Consider the following 17,884-nt stretch of genomic DNA (forward strand, 5'->3'; position numbering starts at 1 on the left):
TGGGACTCTGGGAGCATCTTGGATTTGTGTAGGTTTTTTCTTCTCTATCTCAGGAAAGTTTTCTGTCATTATTTCTTGAAATACATTTTCCATGCCTTCCTCAGTTTCCTTTCCTTCTGCAACCCCTATTATTCTAATATTGTTTTGTTTTGTATTGTCCCAAAGTTCCCTTAGACTCTCCTCCTGCTTTTTAATTTTTTTCCAGAAGCTGTTCTAATTGGGTATTTCCCCCCCCCATCTTGTCTTCTAGCTCATTGATGCGGTCCTCTGCTTCTTCTAGGCTACTCTTGATGCTTTCTATTGAGTCATTTACAGTGGCGATGTCATTTTTCATTTCTTCTTGGTTCTTCATTTTTTCTTGGTTCTTACACATATTGTCAAGTTTGTCTTCCATTCTTTTTAGCCATCTTATGATCATTACTCTGAATTCTTGCTCTGGTAGGTTGCTTGCCTCTATCTCATTTATTTCCTTTTCTGGTGATGCCTGCTTTTCTTTCATATGCGGGCTTTTTTGTTGTCTCCCCATGATATCTCTTTGTAGGATGTCTGGTTGTGTAGTTCTCTCTCTCCTGTTTTGATTTAAAGGCACAAAATACAACACAACCAGGTACAACACACAAAGCACTGAATAGAAATGTGTTTGCGATATTAATAACCACCAATAAAGGTGACTAGAACCCAGCTAACAAAAACATACAATCAAACAAAAATAATAGGCAAATCAATCTTATAAAAAAAAGCATACAACTTCAATATAGTTAACATTCAACATACAACTTCAAAGAGATAGAAAGACTGGTTTTTTTTGTGTTTTTTTTTTTTTTTTTTTTTTTTTTTTGCTTTGTTTTGTTTTGTTTTTAGGACAGTGGCGAGGGAGATGTGAATGGGCTTGGAGCAGGGGGTTGGAAATTAGATATATACAAGTAGGGTAAAATTTTAGGAGGGGGTAGAGAGAAAGAATGGGGAAAATCTATAGCAGGAAAGGGTTAAGATAAACAGGGCACCAAAGGAAAAGGTTGGAAAGAGAGTGAAGGCTTAAAAGTAGGTTTGAGATAGAATAAAGCGTTGGAGAAGGAAAGATAGATAAAGACTGTAGAACAGTAATCCTGAAATAAAAAAATAAAAATAAAATAAAATAAAATAAAAATAACAAAAATGAACAAAAGAAAATAAGATAAAAAAGGTAAAATAGTAGTAGTAATAATGATGATTACGTATACAATGTAATAATTATAAAGATTAAATCAAGTGAGGAAAAAGAAAAAAAAGTTTCTTGAGTAAAGGTTGCAAATGATGAAAACAAAAATAAAAAACAAAAATTAAAAAATCATAAAATTTTAAAAATTTAAATAAAATTTGCAGTAATGAAGGTCATTCGCTTCCTCTATTGTTGTGATCCAGTCCTGAATTTAAGGCAGGTTTTGCTTTGTTTTTATTACACTAGAGTCAATTTGTGAATTAGCCTCTGGGTGGCAATGTTTCTAGGTTGACTTCCCAGGCTCTAAAGCCTCTTCAGCTTTTTTTCCCTCTCTGAGGCAAGATCTATGGAGGGGGGAAGGAGGCAAGTCCCAGCCAACTGCAATCTCCTGCAACTCTCCAATATCCCTCCAAGCCAGATCCAAATGTGTTGCTCTTTAGATTATATATATATAATATCTCCCAATTGTCCATTGATTGGCACTTGGATTTCTTACAGGGACTGGGCCTAAACTAGCAGTCCAACATCCCTCTCGCAAACTGGGACCCCTGGCTCCTAACTGCTCACCTGCCTGCCTGCCTGATTGCCTCTAACTCCTCTGCCTGCCTGCCTGATCAACTCTAACCTCTCTGCCTACCCAAAAGCCCCTAAACTCTTTGCCTGCCTGATTGCCCCTAACCACTCTGTATGCCTGCTTGGTCACCCCTAACCTCTCTGCCTGCCTGATCGCTCCTAACCACTCTGCATGCCTGCCTGATTGGATCTAACCACCTCTGCTGCCTGCTTGATCACCCCTAACTGAACCCCTGCCAGCCTGATTGCCCCCAACTGCTCTCTTCTGCAAGCCTGATTGCAACTAACTGCTCTCTTCTGTCTGCTTGATTAGCCCTAATGCCCTCCCCTGCCAGCCTGGTCACTCTCAACTGTCCTCCCCAGCTGGCCTGATTGCCCCTAAGCCCCTGCCAGCTTGATATCACCCCAACTGATCTCCCTTGTTGATTTGATCACCTCTAACTGCCTCTGCCTCAGTCCCCACCACCATGGTTTTGTCTGGAAGGAAGTCAGATATTCAGAAGATGGCCGGTTGACCAAGTCTAATTAGCATATTACCCTTTTATTAGTATAGATAGATTATATATGATGGGGTTGCTGAAATAGGAGGTGGAAAACCTTTCTCAGCAGGTGATGCTCTTTACAGACAAAAAATACATAATCCCTATATCTGGACTGATAGCCAGCCATATGCAATATACACCCAAACCGGTTATTAAAAAATTGAACCACTTTTTTACACCTTACACCAAACAGCTATTGCCCTTAAAACCCCTCCTTTGCCCCAATTTTAGGTTCTGCCTTTGCAGTTCACCCAGATTAGGTTCCCATTGGTCTTTTTCAATGACAGTCAGCATCAATAGTTCCACATCCTAGGCATCCATTGGCTCCTCTCAGTTCGCCCAGATTTGGTTCTGATTGGTCAGTTTCCTTGTCAGTCAGCATCAAGAGCTCTGTCTCCTAGGCAGCCATTGACACTTCTGGGAAATCCAGAACAACTCTGCTGACAGCTGCCTTTCTCTCTGAGCCTATCTCAGGGCCTAATCCATAGCCTCTGCAGCAGCTAGAGATCAGGCACTCACTTTCTCTCTCTCTCTCTTCTTCACTAGCAGCTGCAGTTGCTGCTGATAGGCCCTGCCTCTCTCTTTCTCCAGGCCTCGCCAGCAGCTATGGTGCCTGTTGATCAAGCCCTGCCTCTCTCTCTGGGCCTTGTCAGCAGCAATTGAGGCTTCTGATCAGGCCCTGCCTCTTTCTCTGGGCCTCTCTTCCCTGATCTGAAGCCACCGTGGTAACACCAAAGTAATTAGACCTCTGGTCTAGCTCTGGCTGGAGGCTTAACGAGCTCGCCATTCCCACTTTTCCCCACCCACTCATGCTGCCACGCCTGCCCATCTACCACCAGTCTTGCTGTTATAGGAGCCTGTGGGCCGTGGGGAGGGGACAGAGAGGTGCTCCATGTACTTCCTGGTGACTGGTCATCTGTCTGATTGTTTAGGTCGTAATGGCCCTAGGCTATTATTAGTATAGATATCCCATCATTCACTGATGGGCACTTGGGTTGCTTACATAGCTTTGTTATTGGAAATAATGCTGTAATGAACATGGAGGTACATATATTCTTTTGATTCTGTGCTTTGGGTTCCTTTGGATATACAGTATACCCAGAAGTGGAATTACTGGGTCATAAGACAGTTCCATTTCTAATTTTTTTAGGAACTTAATATCCTTTCCAATAGTGCTGCACCAATCTGTATCCCCACCATCAGTACACAGGATTTACTTTTTTTCACATCCTCACCAATATTTGTTGTTTATTGATTTATTGATGATAGCCATTCTGAAGGTATGAGGTGATATCTCATTGTGGTTTTAATTTGTCTTTCTCTGCTGATTAGTGACATTGAACATCCTTCCATGTGGCTATTGGCCATCTGTATGTCCTCTGGAAAAGAGTCTATTTGGGTCCTTTGCCCATTTTTAAATATTTTATTTATTTCAGAGAGGAAGAGAGAGGGAGAGAGAGATAGAAACATCAATGATGAGAGAGAAACATTGATCAGCTGCCTCCTGCATGCCTCCACTGGGGATCGAGCTCACAACCCAGGAATGTGCCCTTGACTGGAATAAAACCCAGGACCCTTTAGTCCTCAGGCTGATGCTATATCCACTGAGCCAAACTGGATATCCTTTGTTCATTTTTAAATTGGATTCTTTGTTTTATTGGTCTTTGGTTGTATGAGTTCTTTATAAATGTTAGATTTTAACTCCTTACAAGATGTATCATTGGCAAATGTGTTCTTCCATTCAGTGGGTTGTCTTTCCATTTTGTTGATGGTTTTCTTTGTTGTACAAAACCTTTTTGTTTTGCTGTAGTCTCATTTGTTATTTTTTTTCTTTTGTTTCCCTTGTCCAATGAGATATATCAGAAAAAAAAAATATCACTAAGAAAACATCAGGGATTTTATTGCCTATGATTTCTTCTAGGATTTTTATGGAATTGAGTCAACCATTTAAGTCATTAATCTATTTTGAGTTTATTCTTATACTGGTAGCCTGGTGAACAAAATTTGTACATAGAAGGGGCATGTCTCTGAGCTTGGTATACACCCTCTCCAATCTGGGACCCTTTGGTGGATGTCCTATGGGATTTGGCCTAAAACTGCAAGGCATCAGGCCTAAACCAGCAGTCAGACATCCCTTTCACAATCTGGGACCAATGGCTCCTAACCACTCACCTGCCTGCCTGATTGCCCCCTAACTGCTCCCTTGCCAGCCTAATTGACACCCAACTGCTCCTCTGCCAGCCTTATTGCCCCCAAATACCCTGCTCTGCTGGCCTGATCACCCAGAAGGCTTTTATTAGTATAGATATGACCCTTCACAGAAAATTTTACTAACCCTGCTTTACCATAAGGGCTTGACAATTGAATCATTGGGGCCAAATACCAAGATTTCCTTTCTTTGAATAGTGGAGGGAATAATTAACTTGTCTTTAAGTTGCCATGAAATTCAAATGAGATAATGACTTAGAAAAGTATAAAAGCACCATATAAAGACAACTGTCTTTTTTTTGTACTGAAAAGACAATAAAGTGGTAAAATGAAAAACACTATTTTTATTCTCCCATTCCTTCCTTTACAACTTGCATTTAAACTTTAAAATTTATAAAAATTTCACTCCTATTTTAATTTCTTTATATTCAATATTATTTTGTATTAGTTTCAGGTTTTATATTAGTTACAGAGTAGTGGTTAGACAATCATATACTTTACAAAGTGTTCCCCGATATTTTCAGTACCCACCTGGCATTATACCATCATTACAACACATTGACTATATTCCCTATTTAAGTGACAATGGGTTTACAGGTTCCTTCTAATCTTTCTTTTGTGTTGCTTGCCCTTCCTTTTCATTCTCACTTCTTCCCTCATTTTCTTTCTATAGTATCTCAATTGGCCATCAAAGCTCAGTGAAGGCACCGGGATATGCTTAATCCATTTAACAGACCAGGTAAACTGAGGCCAATTCCAGTTGGCTGTGGAACTTGACTCAGCACACAGGGAGCCCTCAGAGACATGCTCTCTGCCCTACCTAAGGGGCAACTGCTGGGAAAACAGAACAAAAGTTCCCATCACGCTACCCAGCTTCTTTCTCAAGCTCTTCTTCATCGAGGATGCTCCACATTCTTTCTTCTCTCCGGTACACCACCCCATTCTTTATTGCACCTCCTTCTCTGGAGCAGGTGGTAGGCTTCACATGCACTGCACAGGCATGCTCTGCCCTGAGGCAGGGAGTGCGCAGGCTTGCTTTTGGACCAAGGCAGGAGCAGGAGTCTCTGCCTCTGAATTGTAAAGGCCACCTGGGCTAGGCTTGGTTAGCTGGTTAGCACCAGGAGCTTCTCTGATTAGAGTCAGTCAGTCATACCCTGCAGTGCGGCAGCCCTCCAATGAGGTGGCGCTGCCCCTCAACCCCTTCCTCAAGGCTGTGGGTCCTTGCCACTCCACCTGGGCATCCTTCCACGCCCCTTGATCCCCAGCCAGGCCCACGTGAATCTTGGAACCACTGCAGAAACTCTCTCTCTTCAGGGAGACAGATCACTGCCCATCAGCCCTCTGCCCCTCCTGAGCCCCCTCCGGTGCAACCTGCCTCGCCAGGTTTTTGCCTTTGATCTATGACATTGGTGACAGCATACTCCTAGCAAGCCTGGTACCCAAAGGAGCACAGGGTCAGTTCTTTGCCCAGAATGTTAGAGGTTGCAGTAGCATTTGGAGATGTCACCCAGAGCCTGCTGGTGAAAGAAATGTCCGTGTGGGGTGTCCTCATAGTGCAACACTGCTCTGCACCCTTGGATTGCCCGCCTCCTGGCCACTGCTTCACCAAAGCTCCCGCACTCACCCTAGAGCCACCCCTCAAGCAGCCCCACAGCAGGGCCTCATGCCTCTGCTAGGTCTCCACCCTCACCTGGGTCACCTCCTTTCTTCCACATTCGTCCTTCATCCATCCCTCTTTCCTACGTTGCTTGCACTCCAGGCCCAAAAGAAAAGGACCAAGACCAAAATGGAAAAAGTCCAAAGAAAGTGAGTCTTGAACCCCCACATCCCATTCTATGGATTGACTTCCAAATATATATTTTATATCTAGTCTCTTTATTAATTTACTTGCAGCTCCTTTTTAAGATTCCTGAACCCTAGTAGATGCTGACACCCCGGCATCTGATGACTAGTGACATTGAGAATTTTTTTCACGTCTCTTGGCCATTTTTATGTCCTCTTTGCAGCAGAATATATTCAGGTCTTCCACACATTTATTTTAATTGGACTGCTTGTCTTCCTTTTGTTGAATCATATGAGTACTTTATATATTTTGGAAATTAACCCCTTATTAGATGTATCATTGACAACTATGTTCTCCCATATAGTGGGTTCCAAAACCTTGTGAACCAAAAGAGACTCCTAATAGCCACAGCAATCTTTAGAAAAAAGAATAAAGTTGAAGGGATCACAATACAGAATATCAAACTATATTACAAAGCTATTACAATCAAAAGAGTCTGGTACTGTCACAAAAACAGGCATATAGATCAATGGAACAGAACAGAGACCCCAGAAATAGACCCATGCCATTATGGTCAATTAATATTTGACAAAAGAGGCAAGAGCATACAATAAGAGTAAAGGTTGTCTCATCAATAACTGGTGCTGGAAAAATTGGACAGCTACATGCAAAAAGATTATACTAGACCACCAACTTATATCACACATAAAAATAAACTCAAAATGGATAAAATACCTAAATGTAAGTCATGAAAACCCTAGAAGAAAACATAGGCAGTAAAATCTCAGACATCTCATATAGCATAGCCAAAAGAAACAAAGGAAATTAAAAATTAAAACTAAGAAGCTTCTGTACAATAAAAAAAAAAAAACTCATCATAAAAATGAAAAGGGAACTAACTGTACATGATCATGACTTTGAATTAGGCTATGGCTTCTTGAATAGGACACTGAGTTCTGAAGTTGCAAAAGAAAAGAAGAACAGATAAATGCTATGTTATAAAAATTAAAAACATTTTGTTTCAAAATACATAATCAAGAAAATGACAAGATAATGCACAGAATGGAGGAAATTATTTGCAAATTATGTATTTGTTAAGGTTGTATTATCCAGAATAAACAGAACATTTACACGTCAATAGTAAAAAGAATACACAATTAAGAATCTGGAAAAAGTGAGGGAAAACCAAGATGGCGGCATAGTAAACACCTAAACTGCTGCCTCACATAACAAATTAACTAAAAGATAAAACAAATACCATCCAGAACCACAGGAAAGCTGGCTGAGTGGGAATTCTACAACTAGAAGGAAAGAGGAAAGCACATGGAGAATCAGAGGAGTTGCAAAAGGCTGAAGTATGGAAAAACAGGCATGGGCCCTGAGTGCCTGGCTGGCTTTCTCTAGTGGGAAGGAGACAAAAGCTCCCAATTGTGCTGAACTCCAGTTCCAGCTGCACTGAACCCCAGCTGTGGGCAAGACCTGGGGGACCCAGGCTTATATGGGGGGAATATGGACTATCAGGTGGAAACTCAGGAGAGTCGTGAAAGGCAGAGGTCTGGAGGCATGCACAAGAGTGGGTGAAGAGAGGGCTGACTGCTGAATGCTGTTGGCTTTCTCTAGTGGGTGGGAAATGGAAGCTACCCTACTACACTGAACTCTCCCCCAGATTCATTGGGGGAGAAACTGGACTGTCTGGCAACAGACGAAACTTGAGGGCAGCTTACACTTAGAGGTGCTTGCAGCAATTATCAAGGGTCACTGAGATCCAGGGGCATCATAGGGCAGGGCAGATGGGAAGCCAATATTGTCTGCTCAGGCTTGAGACTCTGCCCCCTCCAAGCTGAGCACAGAGGCTTTTGCAATTTTGCTAGTCTTGTCTTATAAGGCTGTCTCCATCACAGAAGTTCTCCTGGTATAGACACAACTGATCCTCACAGCCAACTGGCCTGGAGGTCAAGTCCTCCCAGTGATACCAACAACAATCAATATTTAACTACAACAAGTCTGTACATACAGTCCACAAAGGGGTTCACCAAGAGTGTCCACCTCAGGTAACTGGGGAGGCTGAGACACTAGGCCATATAGGACACCGAGCACACAAAGCTACCCTACCAACTCAGGGAAGCAGCAAAAATGCAGAGACAAAGAAACAGATAAAAAACTAAAGAAATGGAGGAAAACAAATGACTGGATATAAAATTCAGAACCATGGTTATAAGGTGTTTCAAGAATTTCCTAGAAAAGGCCAATAAATTTAATGAGACCCTCGAGGATATGAAAAAGGACCAACTAGAAATTAAACATACACTGACTGAGATAAAAAAAAAAAAAATTATACAGAGACCAATAGCAGAGTATAGCAATGCAAGATCAAGTCAAAGATTTGAAATACAAAGAAGCAAAAAACACTCAACCAGAAAAGCAAAAAGAAAAAAAAGAATCCAAACATGTGAAGATAGTGTAAGAAGCCTCTGGGACAACTTTAAGCATACCAACATCAGAATTATGGCAGTCCCAGAAGAAGAGAGCAAGATACTGAAAACCTATTTGTAGAAATAATGACTGAAACTTCCTCCACCTGATGAAAGAAATAGACTTACAAGTCCAGGAAGCTCATAGAACCCCAAACAAAAGGAATCCAAAGAGGACCACACCAAGACACATTACAATTAAAATGCCAAGGGCAAAAGACAAAGAGAGAATATGGAAAGCAGCAAGAGAAAAACAGTTAATTACCTACAAGGGAGCACTCATATTATTTTCAGCTGATTTCTCAACAGAAACTATGCAGGCCAGAAGACAGTGGCAGGAAATATTCAAAGTGATGAATAGCAAGAACCTACAACCAAGATTACTCTACCCAGCAAAGCTATCATTCAGAATTGAAGGTCATGTAAAGAGCTTCACAGATAAGAAAAAGCTAAAGGAGTTCATTACCACCAAACCAGTAATATATGAAATGCTAAAAGGTATTATTTAAGAAGAGGAAGAAGAAGAAAAAGGTAAAGATAAATTTATGAAAAACAAATACATATCTATCAACAAGTGAATCTAAAAATGAAGTGAATTAAATATCTGATGAACAGAATAAACTGGTGAATATAACAGAATCAGGGGCATAGAAAGGGAGTGAACTGAAAATTCTCAGGGGGAAAGGGAGAAATCGTACACCTATGGATGAGAACAGTCAGAGTTGGGGAGGTAAAGGCAGAGGGTGGGGTGAGAGCTGGGTGGAGGGGTGCTATGGAGGGAAAAAGAGGAACAATTGTAATAATCTGAATAATAAAGATTAAATTAAAAAGAAGAATCTGGAATAAGTAATATAAGTTGCTAACAAGTACATAAAAAGATGCTCAATGTCAATTATTAAGGAAATGCAAACCCCAAATACTATGAGAGACCACTTTACACCCACTAGAATGACTATAAGAAAATTGCAAGTATTGGTAAGGATGCAGAACTAGAATCCTTATACTAGTATATTGCTGTTGGAATGTAAAATAGTTAGCTGTTGTGAAAAACGAGTCTGTTAGTTCCTCAGAATGTTAAACAAATAGTTACCATATTGGCCCAATAATTCTACACAAGCCAAATGAAAATATATGTCTACATGAAATCTTGTACACAAATATTTAGAACAGCATTATTCATAATAGCCAGAGTAGAAATAATCTAAATGTCTATCAATTAATAAATGGATTCAAGCAAATATAGTATATCTATACAATAGAATGTTATTCAGCTATAAAAAGGAATGAATTTCTGAGAAAAGTTACAACATAGATAAACATTAAAAACATTATGCTAATGACAGGAGCCAAGCACAAAAAGCCACATATTATATTTTATTTATATAAAATGTTCAGAATGGCAAATTCATAGAGAAAGATTACTGGTAGCTAAGGTTTGAACAAGGAGGTGGGAGTGAGTGCTAGTGGGTATAGGGTTTTTGTCTTGTGCAGTAGAAAATGTTCTGAAGTTAAATGGTGATGATTTATACATAAACTTGTGTCTATATTAAAAAAATTGCTGAATTGAATACTATAAAATGGTCTGGGGAGGGGGTGGGAATAAGGAAGAGGGAGAAAATGAGTAAAAAGGTGGACATCTGTAATACCATCAACAATAAAGATAAATAAAAAATAAAAGTCTGGATTTTATCATATCTGAATTATGAAAATTTAGAGAGCAATAATAGGTATCAGTTAATTCTCGGCTATTCAATACAGAAGAAAATAGTGACATGTAACTAGTAAGCCCCTGAAATGTGGTTCTTCTGAATTGCAATGTGTTTTAAGTGCAAATATATATTTAATTTCAAATTATGTAAACTATCTTATTAATAAAATTTATCCTTCCTTTACTTTCTGAAATAATATTTGGATGAATTGCTTTAAATAAAATACATTTAAAAATAAGTTCACCTTTTTAAATGTGTGTATGGAAATTTTAAACTTATGAATGTCGTTTACTTTTTTATTCTCATTGTATTTTTATAGGCCAGTGCTTACTTAGAAGGATAGTACATAAAACCCATCACAGTTTTCTTTGGTACACACATAGTTAACACTGGACCCTGTATTGAAGTGGCTCATGGTAGGAGGCTTGTGAAGTCAGTTGGGAATATTGATTTCTGTAGAGGTGGATGAGATGCATGTAATTGGGAGAACAGGAACAATGCTGATTTTTAATGGTTAAAAAAAAAAAGAGTTGGGAAGGCAAGATTACTTTTTTTGTTGTTGTTCTGTTTATTGGCTAAAATCAAATTTGGGGCGTCAAGGTTACTAGAACTAAATGTTTATGGCTGGAAAACAGATAGTGATCAGTAAATAAATCTCCAAAACTCATGAATACATGTTATGCTTATACTGCTAAACCATGGGAAGCTCTGCTTTGTTAGAAGAAACCAATTTCTTCTTCCCAATGAAATAGAGAGGGATATAAATGAAATGTTTGGCTACCAGATTGAGTTCTTTCAGGCATTTATGCCTCATTGCAATTGATTTAGAAGTTTGCTGATGAAATATTTTTATATCCTATACTAGTGGCCCGGTGCATGAAATTCGTGGACATTAAAAGGGGATTAATTAGAGGAAATAATTTAATATTGCTATTTGCCCTTTGTTTATAACAGAAGTGTCAGAGATAAAAGCAAATTAGTAAAATTTATATGAAAACCTTTCTCCTGTGAGAGTCTGGGGCACAGCACGGGACCCACAGTCAAGACCCTACCCACCCACATGCACCTCAAAATCACGTGAGACCCATACCAGCCCCTCACTCCCCGCAATTGGGAAAGATTCAGACCTGGCCAGTCCCACCCTTGTCAAGCCCCACCAGGCAGGGGACATAGCCTCAAGTCCCATAGCCCGGCACCAGAACAGGAAATAGACCTGGAGGTCCCCTGTCAAGCCCTGCTGGGTGGGGGACACAGCCTGAGGTCACCTGTCAAGACCCACAGGGGTGGGGGAGGGTGTGGCCTTAGGTCCGTGCTGATTGATCATTAAGGCTCCTTATGAGAACTTGGCCTCAGCTGTGGGTGCAGCCATCTTTTGTAACTGAGTGATGGCCAATTAGTATATTCCTTCTTTATTAGATAGGATGGCAGGTGCCTCATAAGTAGAAAGCCTAGGGGTATAAAGCTGTCCAAGGGTGTCCTGATCCAGGAGTGGGTGTACTATCTACAATAATAAAAGCATACTATGCTAGTTAGACTGGAAGTCCTTCCAAATGACCATCCAGATGAAGTTGGGGCTGTGAGGGAATCCCAGGTCCCAGATGCCAGAGGGAAGGCGGTACTGGCAGCCAGGGGAAGGTAGGCCTACTCTTGTATGAATTCTGTGCATTAGACCTCTAGTTATATAAAGAAGACATAAAAGACAAACGTTTGTGAATGTATCTCCAAACTTTCAGAACCCAGAGTACATTTCTTGGTAGACTACATGATTTAAGGGGCTATTGATGAAATAGAAGAAAACAAGAATACATTAAAAATTCTAAAATGTAAATAAGTTGCTTAAAATTTAAGTACTGTATAGTAGGTAGATGTTGGTGAAGAAATCTTTAGCTTTTAAGATCCACATGGATTCACCTTGGCTTAGAGAGTATTGTTTAAATAAAAGAGGAAAACAATAGTCAATTTCAAATACTTAAAAAAGGGCCACAATGGTTATGTGGAGTTCTAGGACACATAACAGAAGATTCATAGTTCACGTGGCTTCAGGAAGTTAGTAATAGATGGGGTTGGAAAAATAATTGGGGGTAAGGCAAAAAGACCACTGTTTTATGAATAGAGACCAAAAATGACAACAGAGTCCTGCAAAGGCAAGCTTCCACATAGAAGGGTCTGGAGATTTGACTTATGTTTTAGGGATGCAGTATTCTCATATTAAAACCTGTATGGCAGCAAAATTTGAAAATTTGAAGCCACCTGAGAAATGGATGTTTCTTATTGTCTCTAGTTAACTGCAAAGTGATATTCTTTTTTTTTTTCATATAAGATAGCAATTCCTTCCTTTTACTATTTTTTTTTTTTCAAAAAAGGTGAGGATACTGTTATAGGGAACCATCCCATCATTTATACCCCTAAAGAAGTGTCAACCCTGCTTGATCCAGAGCATCAACCTATCTTTCTGTTTGAGGGTATCTCTAAAGAGACACACTAGAAAAAAAAATCTTTCATTTTAAAAGAAAAAATAAGAAAGGAGGGGATAGTTGGGTGTTATGACACTCAAACTTACCAGTCATATATATCTGCATATGAATGATTTTTTTTTTTTGTTTCTTGAAAACAAGTTTTTATTTATTTTTTAATGTTTGGGGGAAATGCTTGAAATAAAAGCCTGGTATTGAAAAGAGAGAGTATGACAGTTTTGAGGCAGAGGAAGATCAGCTTTACCAGACTGAAAAGGATAGCATGTGTTGCTATTTTAGGATTATATAGGAAATTGTGGTATTAGTGAGGACATATCTAAATGAAGAAAAATACAACAAAGTCCCTGCTTACATATCCTAATATCCTATCTCACACACAGGAAAAAACACTCCAAGGGGCTCTCATGTACATTCCTTCAGTCATGTGAAAGACTTGCACATTTTTTGTAGACTCTGTGTGTGTGTGTGTGTGTGTGTGTGTGTGTGTGCATGCACGTGTATGTGTTTCATTTGGGACAAGGCTAGGAGGAGTATGAATTAAGCAGACAGTAAAAGTAGCAAGAAAAAAGAGAAAGAGGAATGAAGAGGGAGGAAAGGCTGTTGCTTAGAGGTTCACTCTGGGAACAGCACATTATTTTTAATTACAGAACATTGAGACATTGGACAGGAAGTCTCTAAGCTGCTGTGATGCCCCAACACTTTTATACCTTGGCTAACTCCCAAGACTTAAGGGCTCTTCTCTAAATGGGAGAAAACAAACACAAATCTCCAAAAGTGAAGACAATCAAGAAATGTCCCTTTAATGGATAATGCTTGAGAACCATCGCACTTTTATTTTAAACCAGACACTAAATAGATTTTTTGGCTTAAGTGGCTCAATTAAAAGACCTTGTGAGTTCATCAGGGAAACTGATTCCTAAAGTCATGGGTGAAGTGCAAGATAGGTCAATCAAGAAACTGGTGTCTAGTGAATCATCCAAATTAAGACAAACTGTCTTTTGGAAAGGTAGGCTTTCTGCTTAGGGTGTCCATTGGCTAGAACCAAGGTCAGAGGAACAATGAGCTCTGATTATAAAAGGGGCAGAATATGTACCCATGTTTTCTTTAGGTAACTATAAGGTGTTGCCCTCCATTAAAAGGTAAAAATAATTTCCTCTAACAAAGAAAGGAAAATAAAACAGAAATGCAAGTAAAAAACAAAACAATACAAAAAACACACAGAGGAGTATCACATCCAAAACTATCAGTTATTGATTCTTTCATCTGAAAATTTTAATTTCTGGAGTCCAAGTTGTTGTTTAGAAGGGGCAAAACTCAGGTTAAGGTGCTGACAACAAGTAAGCTCAAAAGGGAGAAGGCTGCCCACAGTAAAGTTGGCTTATTCAGTGTGATTCATGCTGAGCAACAATAGCACCACAGGGCACCTACCTTTAAGTTCCAAGCGAGGAAAACAAACAGAAACAAATATAAAGGAAACACAAAGCATAAAAAGAAGAAAGCAATTAAAATATACTTTTAAAAATTCCATCCATTTAGGATGAGACTGTATGAAGCCCACAAATCTTGGGTGTGGTTTGATTCCAGGGCATGTATTTATGGCTCAAGTGATTTAAGAGGCCTTGGAATAGGGTGTCAGTCAACATCACTGTGTTCCCCACACCAAGCAGATGGTGAGCACATGTCATCTCCTAGCATAATGTGTGACTGTTATGTACATTCTTATTGCTTCCTGAACTTCACTTCCCTGATAATTGTCTTCATCTATACCTTTTTGCTATTATTCTGCTTCACAGGTATACATTAGGCTCTGCCATATCAGTTAAGCCTGATTTGTGTGAGTAAAGTGAAGAATATTTCTATGTACCTGCTGCCTATATCTCTCAATCAGAGGGGTAAAGAAAGATAATGGGGGATCTTCCCACGATAAGTCCATCTCATTTTTGTGGACCATCTCATTTTTCTATGAAAAAGTCATGAGCCTTATTGTCTTTTCCTAACCTATGTACCAAATCAGTTCTCCCAACTGACCACACTCATGCCACATCTTTCCCCAGGAACTTGGAACTTTGTCACTCCTTGGTGGAATTTCATTACCAATCACTGTTGCCCTAGCAACAACCAGGCCTCTCTTTCAGGTTCCTCTGGCCTATTATGTTCATGGTGAGGGATCTGTTTATTCTATATTCTCCTGGAGGCCAGGGGCTTCCGTTGAGATCCTGGACTGGTGGAAAAGTGAGGAAAACCAGTACAAAATACTACTGAGTTACACAAAACCTCCTCTCTATATTCTTTAAACTCTTCTTGACCTCCAAAGCACTCTCCCTGTAGCCTAGATTTCAGGCATGCCTCTTCCCAGCATCTCAACTGAAAAGTTGTGGAGAAGAACCAAGATGGTGGCATAGGTAAACACCTGAAATTGCTGCCTTGCACAAACACATCAAAACTACACTAAAAGACAAAATGGATATTATCCAAAACCAGGAGAAAGCTGGCTGAGTGGAAGTTATACAACTAAAAGGAAACAGAAAAGTGCAATGAGACATGGGAGGAGGTGCAGAAGTATGGAGGTACAAGAGTGCTGGCAGAAACTGGGTACGCTATTATCTTTTTTAGTTGGGAGGGAGATCCAAGCTCCCAACTGCTCTGAACTCTAGTTCCAGGCAAGACTCTGGGGACCCAGACTCATACAGGGAGAAACTGGACTGTCTGGCATAGGGCCAGAATAGGAGGGTGGCTTTCTCTCAGCGGTGCTTTCAGCAATCATTGTTCTTGCATAGTGCTGCAGGACACAGAAACCTGGGGACCACTTTGAAGCAGGGCTGACCAGAAGCCAATGCTCTTGCTCTGCCATGGTGATCCCCTGAGACCCCACCACACCCAATTTACACTCCCATCCAAGCTGTATGCAGAGGCTTATACATATGAATGGCATGTCCCTTTGCAATCTGAAACCTAACAAACTGCAGCTGAGTCAGAGAGCCCCAGAGCTCCCAAAAGAAAGTTCAAGGCTCAACAGTAGCTTGCATTGCTTCACAGCTGGGCCTCATCTGGGAACCTCCAAACACCAAACAAAGAAGAGGAATTTGCAGATCTCTCTGTAGCTCCTGCTGGGTGGCCTAAGGCAGTGGCTGACTTTGAACCTCTTTGGAGATCCAAGAGCCATTGTACACAGTGGTCAGAGTGAGACCATCCAGATTACAACTTCTCAGATCCATAAGAGACACACTCAGGGGGCAGACTCAGTGAGCATCAAAGCCCACTGAAGCAAGTCCTGGCCCATAAGGGTATCTTCAGCATATTTCTCCCATTGTAGACACAACTGTTCTTCATAGCCAATTGGCCTGGAGGTCAATTCCTCCTATGATACCAACAACAATCAAGGCTGTGCACACAGCCCACAAAGGAGTACTCCAAGAGTGTTCACCTAATGTAACTGGGGAGACCAAGCCACTGGTCCATATATGACACCAAGCACACAAAGATACTCTATCACCTCAGGGAAGCAGCCAAAAGGTGGAGACAAAGAAACAGATCACAAATGAAAGAAATGGAGGAAAGCAAACTACTGGATATAGAGTTCAAAACCATGGTTATAAGATTACTCAAGAATCTTTTAGAAAAGGCTGATAAATTTAGTGAGGCCCACAAGGATATGAAAAAGGGCCAATCAGAAATTAAGCATACACTGACAGAAATAAAGAATAATATACAGAGATCCAACAGCAGACTAGAGGATCCAAAGTCTCAAGTCAAAGATTTGAAATACAAAGAAGCAAAAAAAAAAAAAAAAAAACCTCAACCAGAAAGCAAAAATCAAAAAGAATCCAAAAATATGAAGATAGTGTAAGGAGCCCCTGGCACAACTTCAAGAATACCAACATGTGAATTATGGGAGTGCCAGAAGAAGAGAGAGAGCAAGATACTGAAAACCTATATATAGAAATAATGACTGAAAACTCTCCCCCCAAAACCTGGTGAAAGATATAGACTTACAAGTCCAGGAAACACAGAGAAGCCCCCTAAAATTAATTCAAAGAGGACCACATAAAGACACATCATAATTAAAATGCCAAGAGCAAAAGACAAAGAGAGAATATGAAAAGCAGTAAGAGAAAAAGAGCTAGTAACCTACAAAGGAGTACCCATATGAGTGTCAGCTGATTTCTCAACAGAAACAATGCAGGCCAGAGGGAATGCTAAGAAATATTTAAAGTCATGAATAGCAAGAACCTACAACCAAGATTACTCTACCCAACAAAGTTATCATTTAGAATTTAAGGTCAGATAAAGAGCTTCACATATAAGAAAAAGCTAAAGGAGTTCATCACTGCCAAACCAGTATTATATGAAGTGCTGAAGATATTTAAAAAGAGGAAGAAGAAAAAGATAAAGATAAAAATTATGAACAACAAAGTGACAACAAATACATATCTATCAATAAGTGAATCTAAAAATCAAGTGAATATAAAACCTGATGAACAAAATAAACTGGTGAATATAATAGAATCAGAGGCATAGAAAGGGTGTAGACTGACAATTCTCGAGGGGAAGGGGTATGAGGGGTGCTGGAAGAGATTGGACAAATATCATACACCTATTTGTGGGGGAGATTAAGAGAAGGGAGTGGGGTAGGATCAGTGTCGAGGGGAACTACGTGGGGGGGGAGGAACAGCTGTAATGATCTGAACAACAAAGATTTATTTATAAAAAAGTTGTGGCCATGGCTCCTTGTACATTATCTAGGATTTCTGTATCCAACCACATGTGTTTCCAGAAGGAAGAATTGTCCTGAGTCAGAAGGTTGTACCCAGGGAGTAGCAATGCACTTTTATTATTTATTTATTTATTTATTTATTTATTTATTTATTTGTTAATTGTTACTTAAAGATATCTTTTTCCATTGAATTTTAGAGAAAGTGAAAGGAA

This window comes from Pipistrellus kuhlii, unplaced genomic scaffold, assembly GCF_014108245.1.
Source record: "Pipistrellus kuhlii isolate mPipKuh1 unplaced genomic scaffold, mPipKuh1.p scaffold_m20_p_29, whole genome shotgun sequence".
NCBI lineage: Eukaryota > Metazoa > Chordata > Mammalia > Chiroptera > Vespertilionidae > Pipistrellus > Pipistrellus kuhlii.